At 46.0% G+C, this 16,660-nt stretch overlaps 1 protein-coding gene and 1 long non-coding RNA gene across 2 annotated transcripts in view; one reads left to right on the forward strand and one right to left on the reverse strand.

Moving 5' to 3' along the window:
• The window catches only part of LOC135367015 (netrin-1-like), a 78,258-nt gene that overhangs the window by 55,393 nt on the left and 6,205 nt on the right, over positions 1-16,660 (reverse strand). The window lies entirely within an intron of this gene.
• Positions 1-16,660, forward strand: part of LOC135367020 (uncharacterized) — a 70,550-nt gene that overhangs the window by 50,447 nt on the left and 3,443 nt on the right. The gene's annotated exons all lie outside the window — the stretch shown is intronic.

Consider the following 16,660-nt stretch of genomic DNA (forward strand, 5'->3'; position numbering starts at 1 on the left):
GAGCGTGCTATGCGGTGAAGTTCAGTTTTTAGAGTGCAGACAGATTTTTTTTACGTGCACATTCTGTTTAATATGCCTCGTGAGTGGGGAAGCATACATATGCACGACATACACTCAAGAACAGCTCAGTTCGAAAGTCACACATATACACTCTACACATAAACAAGTGCTAAAACCAGGTTCCATCGCTATCTTGAGCGGAGAAAGTAATCATGTAAGACGAGGACTATATACTATTGCTATGAAAATGGTGCGAAATTTTGCCCATGCGGTGTCTTGCCTGAGGCTGGTACAGTACGCGTATACCGATATTTTGACCAGCCTGTAATGGGCAAATATAGAACAGACACATATACTGCACGCGCCATGGACCCTACATACGCTACCAAAACCGCGTCTCCCAGAAACCACCCCGTGTTCCCGCTCCGCTCTGTGTTGTCCCTCCTAATAGAGCCTCTTCCATCTTGTGTGATTGCCCCCATCAGGGAGCTAATTAAATACAGCTGAGAGAAGAAACAGGTTTCTGCGCTTGACGGAGGTCTGGCAACCCTTTGCTTGAAACAATCGCAGCCCCCATCACTCACCGGTCGCGTCCGTCTCACTCAGCCAGCCCGAAGTGTGAAGAAAACGGCTGAAAACATCATTTATTCGTTGATGAAGCGAAACGATTGTTTACAGCACCTCACGAGAATACACCGGCCCTGCGATACGTCAGGCAGCTGTTTGTTTGCGGAAGAATATGGAGTCTGAAGGAAGTGGCGGTTGCGCAAATTGATCGAAGACTGCATCCTGTCAGAAGGGGCGCATGACACCATTGACTCTCGTCTGACAAGCTCGGAATGGGGGTGTACTCGAAATCCCCGATACAAAATAAACTAACTTCTGGAAATAAATGTTATCTGACTATAAAATGCACAGTCGCGCGCGGGAAAAAGCCAACAGCGAACTTAGACTAACCTGGTCCCCCCCCCCCCCCCCGCAACCGCATGGTGAACTGTCAAAAACAAGCCTAAACCAACCTAACCTCTCAAAACTAACCTAGGGCCCAGTTCTAACCTAGGTTCCTACCGGGGACATTTAACCCGGAGGACGTTTTCTCCGCATCCCATCGTATTAACGAGGATCGTATTAACGAGGGTCGTATTAACGAGGGTCGTATTAACGAGGTTCGACTGTAGTGACTTTTATGCCTTGTGCAAAGACGCTACATGGCTACAAATGAAGTGGCAATTTTCCTCATTCGTCGTCGCTTAATGCACTTGGCATTTGTGTTATTGCTTCAGACATCTCATCATCGTATCTCTATTTGTGTGTGTGTGTGTGTGCTTCAGACATACCGCACATGGCTCAATCTCGACGACATACGGAATTTCACCTGCGCTTCAGCGCGCGGCATATATCTTTGTCTTTCGTCTGTATTCTCAAACCAAAAATTCAACGAAATTTTCTCACTACAGGCAGCGTTGAAGAAGTTGACTCTCGCCACCCTCCTTTATGTGCGCACCTGCAACTGAGCCGGTGTCCACAAAAGACCCGACGAGCTGTAAAATTCGCGTTCCCTGCACCGTACTCGTTCTGCGAAAAACATCCGATTAAAACGAGTGAGGGGCCTTTTGTGTTATTTCCCCTCACCCGCTCAGATTGAAAGCATAATAGCATTCCGTGACACCAGCGCAAAGCTGAGGTGCTGTTCCGGCTGTCAGCTAATGCGTTATTATGAGCGCTTAGGGACCGTAATCTAGCGGTTCGTAGCGTTCATGGTAAAAATTATTCATGCACAGGAAAGAAAATAGGGACTGTAGTGTGAAAGATACTTGCTCGTGTCCACGGTTTCGACGAACTCCTGTTTTGCATAATGTTCGCTCTTCTTTTATCTTCAATTATTTTTTCTGCCAAAAAAAAAAAAAAAAAAAGCAGGGTCTTCCACTGCAATTTCGTTTCCTGAGTAATCTTTGTGACCTGAGAATCTTAGAGACTTGTTCTTCAAAGTAAAGCCCGCTAAAACACGTTGTCACCCCTGATTTGTATCATCAGCATCATCATCACCATCACCACCACCACCAACACAGGGCAACAACTCGAAAAACGCCGAAAACGATCTTGCCAATGTGTAAATTCAGCCATCAAATATACGGGCACCACCGTGCATTCAGCCCAGCCGCTCGGCGTCTCGCGATCATCTGAAAGGCGAGTAGCCTTTTTCTTTCTTACTTTCTACCCGAAAATCCGCTTTTCCACCCGATTTCGCCCGATCTTGCCCTATTTTACACCTGCCGTAATAAAACCCGAATTTTGCCCTCAATTTTTTAATATCAAAATTTTGCGAAATGAACCTGTCTTGTAGACGAGAACTGATTCACTGGGAAACGAAGACGTGGAATCTACTGTTGGCACATATGTCATATGCCACTTTATGCCATTACCAATAAGGACTTTTGTTATCATTATTCGCCCATCACCTCACCACTTCATATCACGTACTGACTAGTGTGTCCTGTGGTAGTGAGCCACTTAAGTGCCAAATATCCTCGTTCGTCGTCACTTCATGTATGCTTGCTGCTGTTTCTGATTCAGACATACTTGTCTCAATCGCAACGGCATATACAGGAATGTCACCGTGTCCAGATCACTCGCTCGCTCGCGTCCTTCTTTTATGTTCAACACCAAAAAAATTAAAGGAAAAGAGAAAGTCTAGTTCCGCATGTCGTTCAGCACTCTTCTTTTTCTTGCACAGTCACATGTTCCCAATAAAAAAAGTAATTGGTCTGCAACAAATTAAGCTCAGGCGCTAGGCCCAACGTTGCGGCCCGCCTTGGAACCCCCCACACTTGCCTTGGGCACGACACCTGCGGCGGAACCACAACAGAAACTTTCGTCTCGGCACGATGAGAAAAAGGTGGCGGTTCCGGACCCGCGTGTGTGCGTCGGACAAGTCCCCTGACCACCCACGACAAGAAAGAAAACGAGACTCAGGCAGCTGTCCTTTGAGCAGACGACGACATCCAGGCAAATGAGCTGCGCGCCTTCCTTCCTTTCTGCGCTGCTTTGCCCGGGGTGTCGCAGCGAGCTATGTCTCGGTGGGTACAGGTGCTCTTTTTTGTGCTTTGTCCCCAGGCATGGCGAGTAAGAAACGAAAGATTGACGTGCAGGGGTGTGCGTGCTCAGTAGCGTGGAAAGCGCAGTGGCTTACGGTTTCGTTTTTCTTTCACGTGATCTGATCTGATTTGAATAACAACAACAACAGTTATAATAATTCGTGGTTTTACGTCGCGAGACAACTGTAATCGTAACCGTAATCGTCGCAGGGATCGGTCTGTGGATTAATTTTGCCTGTTTTTGGGTTCTTCAACGAGCGCTGAAAGCTCGATCTGATTCGAAAAAAAAAAGAAAGAAAGAAGTAGAAAGACAAATATAGAGAACTAAAATCTCACGCGAAGAACTGACTTATCCATCCATCCATCCATCCATCCATTCATTCATTCATTCATGCGTCCGTTATGCAGAATACAACCGAGTCGTGTCTATAAAACTTTCCTATGAACAACTAATGTAAAAAAAAAAATACATTATTGTAACAATTTTAAAAAACAAAAATATTGTGTGCGACATTGTTGGTTATTCGATTGAAAATAGTTCTTGGACAGAAGCTCGATTAAATTCGTCCTCTAATATTTTCGCGCTCTCCGAGCTTGACTGATTGATTGGTAAAAGGAAAAAAAAATGCAGATGTTAGTCCCAAACCCCTCGGGACTGCCTACTCCGAGACGTATTATTTATAGGGCTCCGTGCTCGTTTAAAGCCTTCTGACCCATTCTGTCGAGACCATATACCGTATACCATGTACACTTCTGCGTCCCAGCATCAACACGACGCACCACAGGAAGAACCATTTTAGAAAAAGCTAGAACGCTTCACCGTTGCGTTTTTCTCTTCTTTCTTTCTCACACTCTCTCTCTCTCTCTCTCTCTCTCTCTCTCTCTCCTTCTTTTTTTTAACGGGTCGCAGTAATATTGCGACGCTATCACCTTTGGGCCCCTAATTTGCAACAAACGACACGAGGCCATTAACGCCGTCATTACGAGATTTGGTCCCCGCACAAAACGCACGTGACTTCGATGTAATCGCTCTCGTGTGACACGCCTGATTTGGCAATTAACGACGGATGCTTCATGACGATCAATTAAGTGGCGTATACAACAAACGCATTTATATCCCCGCTTGATGCTAACGACTCTGCCTGCCTGGCTGGCTTAATTAAAAGGATCCGTCTGTGCACCGTGAGCAAATCTCTCCGGAATCTATCTCGAGCACAGGAATCATGCCCACGCTTAAGACGTGGTCCGTCGGCCTCTGGTGATTCCCGGGATGAGACTTGGGAAAAGCGATGCGCGCAATATGGGCGGGTGTACATGTATAGGCAGCGTTCAGCAGGATGATCTGATAAAATTCGGCAGCAAGTATGTATATGGACGATGTAGGTTATTTATGCTTCGGCATTGGAAGGCACGGTCTTTTTCCGAGTAATTTTCGCGCGTCAAGACTGTTCGAGGACCGTTGCGAAACTTGGGGAAGTTGCGGTCAGTGACGGCTGGGACGTGGTTCGATACGCTGCCGCAGAGACTGGAGGCACGCCGTTGCAACGTCTCGTAATTAGAGGCGCGCGAAATGTGATAAACGTGCGACAGAAATAATTAGTATTAGAATGGGGAATCGGTTTGTACGTATAAGATGTGCTGTAAAAACCCTTTCATTTTGTGACCCCCAATTTTTCGCGAGTCGAGCAGAGGACACGTCCTGTAAACGTGTTATTTTTCGCGTGGACGATTTTTCGCGAATATTCAAATTGTCTCTTGTTGCTCGCGCCTCCTAATTTTCACGAATTTCGCCAATTTAAAAAAAAAGCGAATTTTAAGGGCGCGCGAAAATTTGCGTGCAAAAATTGACGCTTCAAAAGCAATTATCTTTATTTTCACACTTAGTTGCTAGTAAGCACTAATAATAATAATAACGCTTTCTTTATCACGTGGGTAAGAACTGCCTTGAAGGCCACTGAGCTTCTTGTTTATTGCGTGTTAGCGCCGCGAAGCAACTGTGTCTAGGAGCGGCGTACAGACGTGGGCAGATGGAGAGAAGACAGCAGGAAAAAGTGGGAGGACAGGAGGGGTTAGTATGCGTCCTGGGCCGACTTCAGGGGGAACTGTGCCGACATTCGTCTGGAAAGTCTTCTGGAAAACCCAGGGAAAACCTCAGACAGCGAAGCCGGTGGTAGGATTCGAACCCACCACCTCCCAATCTTCAGCCTTCCTTGGCACAACAGCACAAGCGTGTCAAATGCCACTTTCATTAAATGTGGTAAGGTCAATCTAAGGTGGCGTATCACAAAGTGAGGCAATCAAGCCACGAACTTTAGCCTCTAGACTTCCCGAATATGTGCTCTGTGTCCGATATGGGAAATATTCGGGTCGCGAAATTAAAGGGATTTGCAGTATGACAGTCGTCGAAAACAAGCTAGTGCCTGATGTAGGTTCGAATCCTGCTGTTGTCTGGCCTTTTTCGACGGCTGCCATATTTCGATCTTTCACAAGTCCTTATCGTGTTTGCGAAAATTCTTCTGAACCCCTATCGCGGTGTTTTTGTGTTATTATCTTTAATTTAATTGAATAAATCTCATCAAATAAATACCAAAAAAACGTGACCCTCACACAGAAGGGTTGTTCTTGTTTCTTTGCACTGAGCAGTGACAGTTTCTAAACGAATCGCTCTGGCCATTCACACACATGCACATGCCATTTACCCGCTGTTATAACACCCACTACAACGTACGAACGAGTCTAGCCACCTCAGGAGCAGCTCAGCGCCAAGTTTGACGCCTCGGCGAGACAACCTTGTTAGGAACGTCCCAGCACGAGTACACAGAAGGTGGACAGTGGCGTTTTGCCCGCACGTCCAATCCGTCAGCATCGCTCACTCGGTGGACAGTGGCTTAGGTGGACGTGCCAAACCCTCGTGTGCATAGCAGGGTAGTAGCAACTCAGGTGCAGCGACTCCCCGCGGAGCTCAATCAATAAGTAGACGAATATGCGGACGTCGAGAGGTTCTTCTGCCCATTTGTGGTAATGGCCTCAGGTCGATGATTCCCAGGATGGCATGTGACGCGATCGCGTCCTTCAGACACCACCGACCCCATCCCTGGAGACAGGGGATGGGAACGGAACATTGATGATGGGATTCTCTCTCTCTCTCTTGTTCTGTGTTTTTATATGGAAGGCTGACTTTGACGAAGGGCCGTTCACATGGATACGCTGTTATGGACGCGGACATCGTGCGAATTAAACTTCGCGCGGTTATGAAAGTGTTATAAGTTATAGGATGCCTCTTGATGTTAGCTGTTGTAAGTTGCGCTCGCTTTTAAGCGTTTATTATTCTGATTTATTTGTCTTTTTCAGATAATATTTACTTACGTAAGCGTACTTTCAGTGATTTACGTTTAAGGAGGCATTTCAAGAAAGGGAACGACAAGCCAGTGATTTCCCCAGAAATCGACCTCTGGTGTGTGCTGAGCCTTTAAGGGCAGGGGGGGGGGATGTATATGTTCGTGAGTACACGCTTATGGGTGCATGTAATGATAGCCGAGCTGTATTTGCTGTAGCTCAGAAATTCCAGGTGGTGTACACCCCCCCCCCTCCCCTTCCCCCAGTAGGAGTCTAGGGAAGTCTCTGCGAGAAGCATGTTGTACCACAGAACAGGCAAAAAGATATTTAAAGCGCATATGAATAAAGAAGTTGGCTGCATTTCTGGGTGTCGCGCCCAATGCGTTTAAACTTCAAACACGGTAGTCCCGCACACAACACTCCCTAAATGGAGCAGTAGGGTGCTGATAACAAATAGGTAATAAATAAATACATAAATTTAAGGAGGGGACTCAAACCCCAGAGCTTCCTCGAGCTTCGTCCTGCAGCTCATCCTGTCCCAATCGCTGCGTGCCCTTCTAAATCCTATGGTCTCGTTCCAATTTTTTTTTTCTTTGAAAGTACATCGACGTGGGCGTGTTCCGGAATGCTACCCGTCTGGTGTCCGAGACGCGAAGGAGCGATCCTTAATTATCCCGCTTAATTACCGTTTGCGAAGCTGTAATTAAACAGCTCCCTGGCTTCAGTCGCGCTGCCACCACCACTGGCAGCCCGATTAGAAGCTTACATAGATTTAGTAAGATCGTCGTAGCAATGGACTAGCATATGCGTCCAGCAGAATTTACCCTTCCTTTTCTGGTCCGGTATAAATCACGAAGGGTCACGCACCTCCCATGATGCGTTGTGATGGCTTCTCGAGTCAATGTTATGGTCAACGTTCCCCAAAGAGCTTGCCATCATTTATGGCTCCGCTACCCTTCCGTGCGTTCAAAGAGAAATAAATGTTTGTGCCGGAATAATTAATAGTGCTTAGCTTCCTAATTAACCAGCAGTTGCCGTGATCTCCTGAGCGAGTAGTCGGATATGCACTAATATTTCTTTCAATCGTGGATAAGATTAGACAGGGGTGGGCAATAAGAAAGAATAAGGTGAGAGGACTAGTACGGAAGACTATCATTTAGAAAAAAAAAACGTGTAGGAAGGATGAAATTGATTCAAGAATTGAAATTGATAGTAGTATACAAAGTACTCCCTAACTTACTCCTTTTCTGTTTACATAGATGGGTAGAAATCCAGCGAACCGGTGGAGATGTAGGAAGGGAGTTGCCTCAGGACAGAAGCCGCCCGGCTTCTGTCCTGAGGCAACTCCCTTCCTCCTTTTCTGTTTGTTTGTTTGTACGAAAAAAAAAGAGAGGAGAAATTGAAGTCGTCTCCCGACTTGTTCTGATACTCCTAACATAAACCCCCCCCCCCCCAAAAAAAAAGAAACTATGTACTCTAGTCGCAAGTTCGCCCTTCACATGTTCGCTATTCAGAAGTCCTCTGTTCACATGTTTACTAGAAGTCCACCATCCACAATTGAACCTCTGTATGCAATAAGGGGATAAGTCGAAATATCCCCTTTTCAGTATTTTTGTTACAATGACATCTACGTATCAGTGTGTACCTGTCAATGAAAATTTAGGACCGTAGTGCAATTTATTGGCTCGCTATAGCAAGGTAAGAAACGGGAAATGCATGTGTGTCAATAGGATGGACAGCCAGATCAGGCCCCTTTTCTACACACGCATACAAATGGTGTAGCTTAAATTTTGCTACGATGCGGAAATAAACTTCGACTTCCACTCGAAAAACATGTTCTTCCTACCTCATGTGACCGTATCAGCAATTCTACTGAGCGTTGTAATCGGAAAAACATGTACACTGCGCTAATAAGTCATATTTTGCTGGCCATACAGACCATTATTTTCAATATTGTGCTCGTTTAGCAGCACGATAATTGCGATCTAGGCTGCTCCACTGCACAAAGGTAACTTCGCCCGTCCTGTCGTCACCATGAAAGTTCGACTCGTGAAAACTGTTTTTTCCTGCACGAAAACCCTGTGCGTGCGGTGTATATATGTCATGCTGCTGTGTTTTGTTCAATTTCTGCTATGTCACACACCCAGAAACGATGCTAACGGGACATGGATGTAGAGTAGACACATGCATATGTGTTACACATTTTGCATTTGCGTTATTCGTGGAAACTGATCTGCAATTACTTTACCAAACATTCACTTGCAGTTTTCTCGGTTTGGGATTTTTCGACTTATCCCCTTACATACAGAGGCTCAATTATCCGCTAGAAGTCCAGTGCTCACAATCACCCACTAGAAGTCCACTATTCACATTTATCCCAAGATCATGCACAGATAATTCCAGAAGGTCTGTATCCATCCCACAGCTCCGAACAAATTTCACAAGTTTCGCCTTTTCTCTTTTACTTCCTTAGAGTGTACTTCTGCAGTGTACCGAGTACACACACGCACACACAGACACACATAAATGGGATGATGATGTGGTGGTACCGAGTCCGAGCAATACGTGGCTCATGATAAAGGCGGGAATAAAACGATTCAGCGCGCAGATTGTCCCAATTACCATTGTTATTAACGCCTCACCCCCTATCCAGCCACTCTTTCCGCCCGGGACTTTCCGACCGTCGGTAAACTCGGACGCACACGAGAGTGGGTGGTATAGCCCATCTAGGAGGTTCGAAGTGCTCTCGAGCCGCTACTTCTTCCCATGCGGAGCCGCGACGCGCCAGCCGTGTTATATTTATTGGTGCTAGGACTCGCTCCGCTGTGCGTCCCTCTCCAAACTTTGGCTCTTCTCGCGAAGGGGGAGGCATAAAAATGCTCCAGGTACTCCTCGTAAATCCATTTGGCACTATGTAAGAAAGCGTGGGGGAACACTCTCGGGGGGAATCGTCTGAAAGGGGCGAGAGGCCTTTTTCTACAACGTATGGGATTCGAGTGAAGGTGGCATTATTGGTCCAACTTTCCGGTGTAAAGTGCGCGTGTTCGTCTTCGTCGATTACGACGATGCTGCTGTATTGCTGAAAGTTAAATCGTATATAGGATCCATACCGCGCAGCAGTCGCGTTTTAGCTCAATGTTTTCTTATAAATATCGATTGGAAGACGTCGAGACCGGACGTGCAGCAAGTGAACATTACAGTTCTATCAGCGTGGTTAGGAATCCTTGCTTCAAGGATTCATGCATGTACGGTATAGCTCATAGCCAGGAAGTACAGACACTTGGAAGCTCTGTCTGTTGCGTTTGTAACTATAAATGGAGCTCGCCTTGGCTCATTTGCCTATCTGGTGTCATCCTCCCTCCCCTATCCCATATACTTATATTCAATAAGTGTTTTCATGAAACTATAGCACGCCTTGAAAACGTTTTCTCATACTTATCGATGTTATTGTTAATTATTTGTAGTGTGTTTATATTTGTCAGTTGTTGTCACCCCATGTCATAGTCACGGTACATTTGTTGTTGTTGTTGTTGTTGTTGTTTATTTGTGAACATCAGTGCGTCGAATAACTCTCGTTCTGTTCTGCTTATGACACGTTGTTGTGCCAGTGCTGACCCATTTTCCATGAACTTGCTGTACTGCAGAATGCCATGATCACACACGGTAAACACGCTCAGCCCTGTGTGATGAAATCGTAATATTAGAAAGCCTTATATAACGATCATTTTTTAGTCCACCTACAGATTACACGATATGGTAAAAGAACATAATGACGACCTGTCCGTTGCAAGCACATCGTCTAGTGAACCGTCCGGTTCACACTTTGTGTTCACTCGGTTTATTAGGAGTATTGGCACTATCAATCGTCAACAACGCGACTCTACCTGAACAATCGGCCACAAACAATGCGTCAGCGTTAGCTGTTATAACGATAGCACCCAATTAAAATTTACGTTGGTTACTGCATTGCGTCGCGCAACTAAAATGACGCTCGGCTTTTATACGATTGCTGTTCTAATGTTCGGATACGGTTGGTAGAAATCGCAGTTACTCTGCTCGTCAAGCGCAAATTAATAGCGCGCGCAGCGCAAAAGGTAGGACAATACCCACGGAGTCGGATAAGGCCCCGCTCCAATGTGTATACGTGGAGGGAAACGACGGCAATTTGTCCTGATTTTGTCCAAACGTCAGAGGGCGGGTATAGCCATAGTTGGTACGCGATAGTAAATAGTCTCCTCCGCCGTGCCTTATACTTAGCAAAAGCGACGCGTTGGCAGAGGCAAGTGCAGCCTGAACAGCCGATCCTTTGTTTGGTGTTGGCACCCATCCATCTTTGTTTGGTGGCGCTTTTGGTGGTTCGCGCTGTTCTCTGTGACTGAACAGGTGATACACACGCGCTGGCTTTAAATGCTCGAGATAAGACGTCGGCAAAGGGTTGTCATAGCGTGAGTGCCTCATAATATGCTCATGCATGAGGGGCACATACACGAGTGTTGTATATAATTGATACGAGTAGAAGGGCGCTATTAAATCTTGCTCTGTTTGAGAAATTTTCTGTGCGTTTGTGTCTCGTCCCTGTCTCGGATACCGTCGTCTTCGCATTATATTCACTCCGTCCATCGTTGTATAGCCATATAGTAGTTGTAGACCAATCGTCGCATGAATGAAAACTATGCGGAGAGGAGCATCACTCTCCACATCGTTTTGACAATAGTAATAGTCCGGTATTATTGCTGTGAATACGGTTGTTCAATCCGGCTGTCAATCCGGTAGTCGGACTGTACCGAGCCGGTATTGGTACCGTCAAGTGTGCGGATATCAAACTGTCGATTAATTTCTTGACCGTATACCACATTTTCTTAGATATGATCCCGAACTGATATTAATTTCACTTGCATGCTCCAACTTTCACATCATGTAAAAAAAAAAAAAAAAAAGAAAGAAAAACGCCTTTAAGGCTATGATGCTGTCAAAGCAGAGCGCCAAACCGAACCGGACCGGAACCGAAAACCGGAATTTTTAGCTGGAGCTGAACCTGAACTGAACCGTAATTACTAGCGCCATATTGGAGCTGAACCGGAACCCAACCGATATAAAAACTTCTGTTACCGGTTCGGGATACCGGTTGGAACCTCGAACCGGTTCCGAACCGGTTTACAGCCTCTGAACCGGTTAATCGAACCGATATATGTGAACTCCGAGGCTGAACCGAACTTTTATGGCCGAACCCCAAACCGAAAGAAACCGAAAAAAGTTTGCTTTCGACGCTCTGCGTCAAAGACGAATTTTACGGGGGTCGAAAAAGAACTGCATGCGTAACGAAAGTGTCAATGGGTCCAGTCGGCAAGCTGAACCACATCTTCTTAGGAACCCGGACGTTTATGAAATTTTTAATTGAATTTTTCAGGATCACGTGTCTCCGAACGTGCGCACTTTATAGGGTACTTGGTCATCGAGTCCCGATTAAGAATTGGAAACACGTGAAAGTTGGCCAGACAGAAGACTGTCTGCAGTCGGGCGATGAGCTAAACTGGCATATGGCGCGGGACGTCAGTCAAGGTGGTCAATAACTGCACCCCTGTTGGACGAAGCTCGTGAATAATTTATGGAGGGTTGGGAGGGAAATGTCTGGTGTTCATCACCCTCGTCTACTCCACAACTGTTGTGCTCCAGAAGCAGGTAGGTCACTGGTGGGACGAAAGTTAGTTATCCAGTGGCTCCCTGTTCGCCGGGGACACAGGTTCGCCGATTCTAGAAGAACATTTCTAGAGGCGTGCGGGGATGCGGTTATATCCGAGGATCCGCGGAGATATCCGCACGACGTCCTGGTTCGCTGATATAAATGCGTTTTGAAATATCCCCAGATAAAATGACACACAAACCCAACAGTCGCCGCATGAGCAGATAATGTCGTTGCACTAATGCATGAGAGTCACAAAATATTTACATTAAGTCACAACCATATACACTCTTAGAAATGAACACTCTTAGAAATGAAATAGGCGTACGCCTTTGTGTGTGTGTGTGTGTGTGTGTGTGTGTGTGTGTGTGTGTGTGTGTGTGTGTGTGTGTGTGTGTGTGTGTGTGTGTGTGTGTGTGTGTGTGTGTGTGTGTGTGTGTGTGTGTGTGTGTGTGTGACAGTTATGAACAGCATAAGTGCCACGAAAATGGCGTACGCCTCCCGTTTTCAACAAATAAGGGAAGATAGCGATATCATTCGCGATGATGGGTGGTTAGGAGCGTGCTACGCGGTGAAGTTCATTTTAAGAGTGTAGGTGTAACCGGTTCTAACCGAACCACCACAAATATCAGATCATCTGCATTAACTTATAATTAGTTCGACCTGTCGTCGCTTCGCGTTCATAATAATTCATCCTCTCATATTAACCGCTTTGAAGTGAGGTATAGGGTCCTGTGGCTACCACGGGGAAACATCCCATGTCATCATCACTTCTCCTTCATTTATTGTTGTTGTTGTTGTTATAGCTGGTATGAACTGACATTTGTTCATTTAGAATTTCCTACCAGCCAGAAGTTACCGGTCAACTATTCCCCTATATACACCAACAGCACCCAATACTTTCAGCTCGCAGAGGCTTCTAAGTAACTAAGTTGAAGGGAGGCCGCTCACCCAGCAACGTGCTTTGGACGTAGACGTGGATGTAGAGGGTTGCTCGAGAACAGAGCCTTGAAGGATTACGGGCAACATCGGCGTAATAGCCGGAAGCCGGTCCTTTGATCCGTTTACCCACGGCTTTGCCAACAGATAGCAACCAGCAAATGGAGACTCGAGGGGTTGCGCGTTGAGTGAACAGTGTCAGGCGGCAAGTCTGTTGACTGTTACTATACCACCGCACCGTTGTAGTCGCCGGGCGGGAAGGAGTTCAACGAGGTAACGCTGAAAGCTGAGCAGGCCTTTGCGCAACAACGCTGTTCCATTACAGAGCATTAAAAGGCTTCATCTTCATTCTTCTTCTTTTCTTTTTTATTTATTCCATTCTTCTTTCTTCATCTTCATTAATATTCTTTTTGTTGCGGAATAGCAACCCGACGTCCCGTTTGGCTGACCTTTCCCGTTTTTTTTTTTTTTCCTTTCGTCTAATAAATATATCCCCCCCCCCCCATTTAAAGGGAGCACTGAAGCGGGAAATTTTTTTCTCGCGGAATGAAATATGCCGTTACGTTGACAGCAATATAAAAGCAACGGCATTCATCAGATTCGTCGTTCGTGATTTGTCGAAACCGCAATTTACTCTTTCCCTCTTCTCTCCTCCTCAAGAAGCGGCCTGTCATTGGTTTCCTCAAACGGTTTACCCAATCGTAGCTGGAGACCGTTTGACCAATGACAGGTCGCGCTTCGCACTGCCGCGCTTCCTCAATTCAATTAATGCGATGACATTCAATTTATACCGCCATAGATATATATGTACTCTGTCGGCAATACTATTTTCGTTTTCTTAATGCTCTGTTCCGTTAAGTGCCATCACAGAGGAAACGGTGTCCCTGTACACGTTTTCCTCGAAGCGCATGGCTTCGGAGAACAAAAAACGATGACCAAAAAAGTGCGACGGTTCGCCTGTTTCCTTCCGTAATATTCAGACGCATCACTGAGTTTGTAATGCGTAAGTGCATGGGGCGGAGACAAAAGGGGATGCTGGAAAAGAAGGGGGGGGGGTCTCATTTATATGCGCTTCTGGTGCTATATACTGAAAAACTAGCAGAAACAAGTTATTGTCTTCGGTTTCGAGAGTTGCCACTTTTGAGAAGTTCTTGGCTCCCTTCCAAAGTGTTTCTGGAAAATCCCTGCCTCTTTGCACGAAAGAGCAAAAATTGCAAAGAAAACCAACGCGAAATAATGTGTTAAAGATTTCGAAGAATGACGAAGGTCAATGGCATAAGTATAGGATTCACAATGAACACGTCATGCTGGTGTCTGATGCTTCAGATACGAGAGACTTATGTCCGTACACGTCCTGTCTCCACAGAGGTGAGACTAGAGGTGGCGCGGAGTGATTCATGTACATAGATGCTTTTAGAATCAAGCTATATCATTCTAAAAGTCGCAGTAACGAAACGCGGCTAATGAGGCCAAATGGCCAATTAATTTCTGCCATAAATGACGTCAGACAATATAGGAGGTCCGATCAAACGTAGGAGACGGAGTTATGTAGGCCTTCCTCCAAATAAGAGGGGGCTTATCAAGTCGAAAAGCCTGTCTTAGACACCTTGAGCTTCTTTGACGGCTAATTGAACGTTTTTCGCTCCTAAAATCCTCCTCAAAACGTTCAAAATACAAAAACCAAAATCTACTAACAGCGAACGCGTATTTAGAAGAAAATTCCCGGTTCCGCTAGACCACCCAGGTAACACCGGAGCGCTCCGGCAGATGCATACTCCAAGTGAACTGTTGAATATAGCTGGCACCATGGCCGGTCGCCTATACTAAAGTTTTCTTTTCTCAAGTCCGGGTGCTCCTTTCTGACTCCTTGGCCGTCTGACACGTCTTAATCTTCGCGCCATTATTAATGGCTTCGCGCGGGTGGCACACGTACTGGAAGCGCATCTATATAGTGGTGGTGGTCGGCGTGTGAATTAATTCAAACAGCAAACGGCGCCTGTGTGTGGGAGCTGGGAAGGGGGATGATTTCATCCACCGCCAGCTCCGAGAAGTGGGGTTGCACACACAGAGAGAGATACTTCGAAGTTGTTATTGCTGTTGAACGAACAACGCGAAGCGTATATTATGAAAGAAAAGGAAGTCACTGTTCACACACAGTTGACTACTGCGGGTCGAGTGCTCGCTACTTGTGCTGCGCCGTGGGAGACGGGGGCAGCCATTGGAATGCTTGGTGCTGCGTTGCACCTCGCCGCTCCGGTGTAAATCGGCAAAAAGGGGTGTCGGAATTCTCTAGGGGGATTGCCACTGTTATCTGCTGGACTATAGAGGTGCTGGACCGGTATCTGCTGGTTTCTAGACATTTTTTGTGTGTTTTGTTTTTGGAAGTGCCCTATGGGGGGGAGGGGGTTAGGTGTGTGGAGGAGTGTTCTGGGAAATTTCACTCTAAAAACAGAACTTCACCGCATAGCACACTGTGCTCCAACCACTGCCAAGGATGATAGGGTTATCGCTTCTGATTCGAAGAGAGAGGGGGCCGTACGCCTTTTTGTGACAATTTTCATATATCCAAATTGCCACAAAAAGGCGTACGCCGACCTCTCTCTTCGAATCAGAAGTGATAACCATATCATTCGCGGCTGTGGTTGGCGCACAGCGTGCTATGCGGTGAAGTTCTGTTTTTAGAGTGTTGCTGCGATCAAAAGCCTGGTTCTTGTAAATGCAAAACGCATACTGTATGACATATATCTATTTTGATGTTGTACTCGCGTGTGACGCATTACATAAGCATTCCTTATGTTTCTAACACGGAATGCAAGCAAAACGTATCTGACGCATATTGGACCGTACGCACATTTACATGCTATGTATACGCTATTTAACACACTATTTAGATACGGTCATCCCACGTTGATAATACTTAACCATCTACAATAATACATCTAGCACACTACAACAGTATACGTGACAACATAGCAGCACACGTATCAGTGATTCCCCATTAAATTCGTCGCCGAAGGCATACATTCACCCGCGACTTTCGCGAAAGTTGCGCACAAAACGTTCCGCGGGAGAGCGAATATAGTTCTCGCGATGAACCTGTACAAGCTGTTTTCAAAAGAGGCAATGCACATAACCGTGCTCATAAATCACACCGTAATGCGCGGGTCATAAAGTTTTTAATCGTAAACATGAAACGTACATCTCTCGCATCGAGAAAGACCGGTCAAGTGCCGACGAAGTCGCGCCCAATCACAACGCCCATAAAGAGGCAAAAACGATCGCTGTAAATTACGGCCAAAGTAAAAGAGTGATCTGCAAGTCACGCGTTTAACGCTTAGCACTGCGTCACTTTAATAGTACTGCGCTGCGCATGCGCGTTGGACGCACGGAGAGAAATGTCGAAATCAACAAATAATAAAAGTCCTCGCAACTCTTGCACGACTGACTTATTTAATCGAACGAAGTTACGAAAGAAGTCGTTCGCATCACGCTGCTACAACACATATATAGGCACACTTTGACGCGTTTATGCTCGCTGTATCTTCCTGTACCCCCAAGACGTATACGATACTTCGTGTACGATAAGAACAGCATCAGCTGTTCCCAGCGA

Source organism: Ornithodoros turicata, chromosome 8 (assembly GCF_037126465.1).
Source record: "Ornithodoros turicata isolate Travis chromosome 8, ASM3712646v1, whole genome shotgun sequence".
NCBI classification, from domain to species: Eukaryota; Metazoa; Arthropoda; class Arachnida; order Ixodida; family Argasidae; genus Ornithodoros; species Ornithodoros turicata.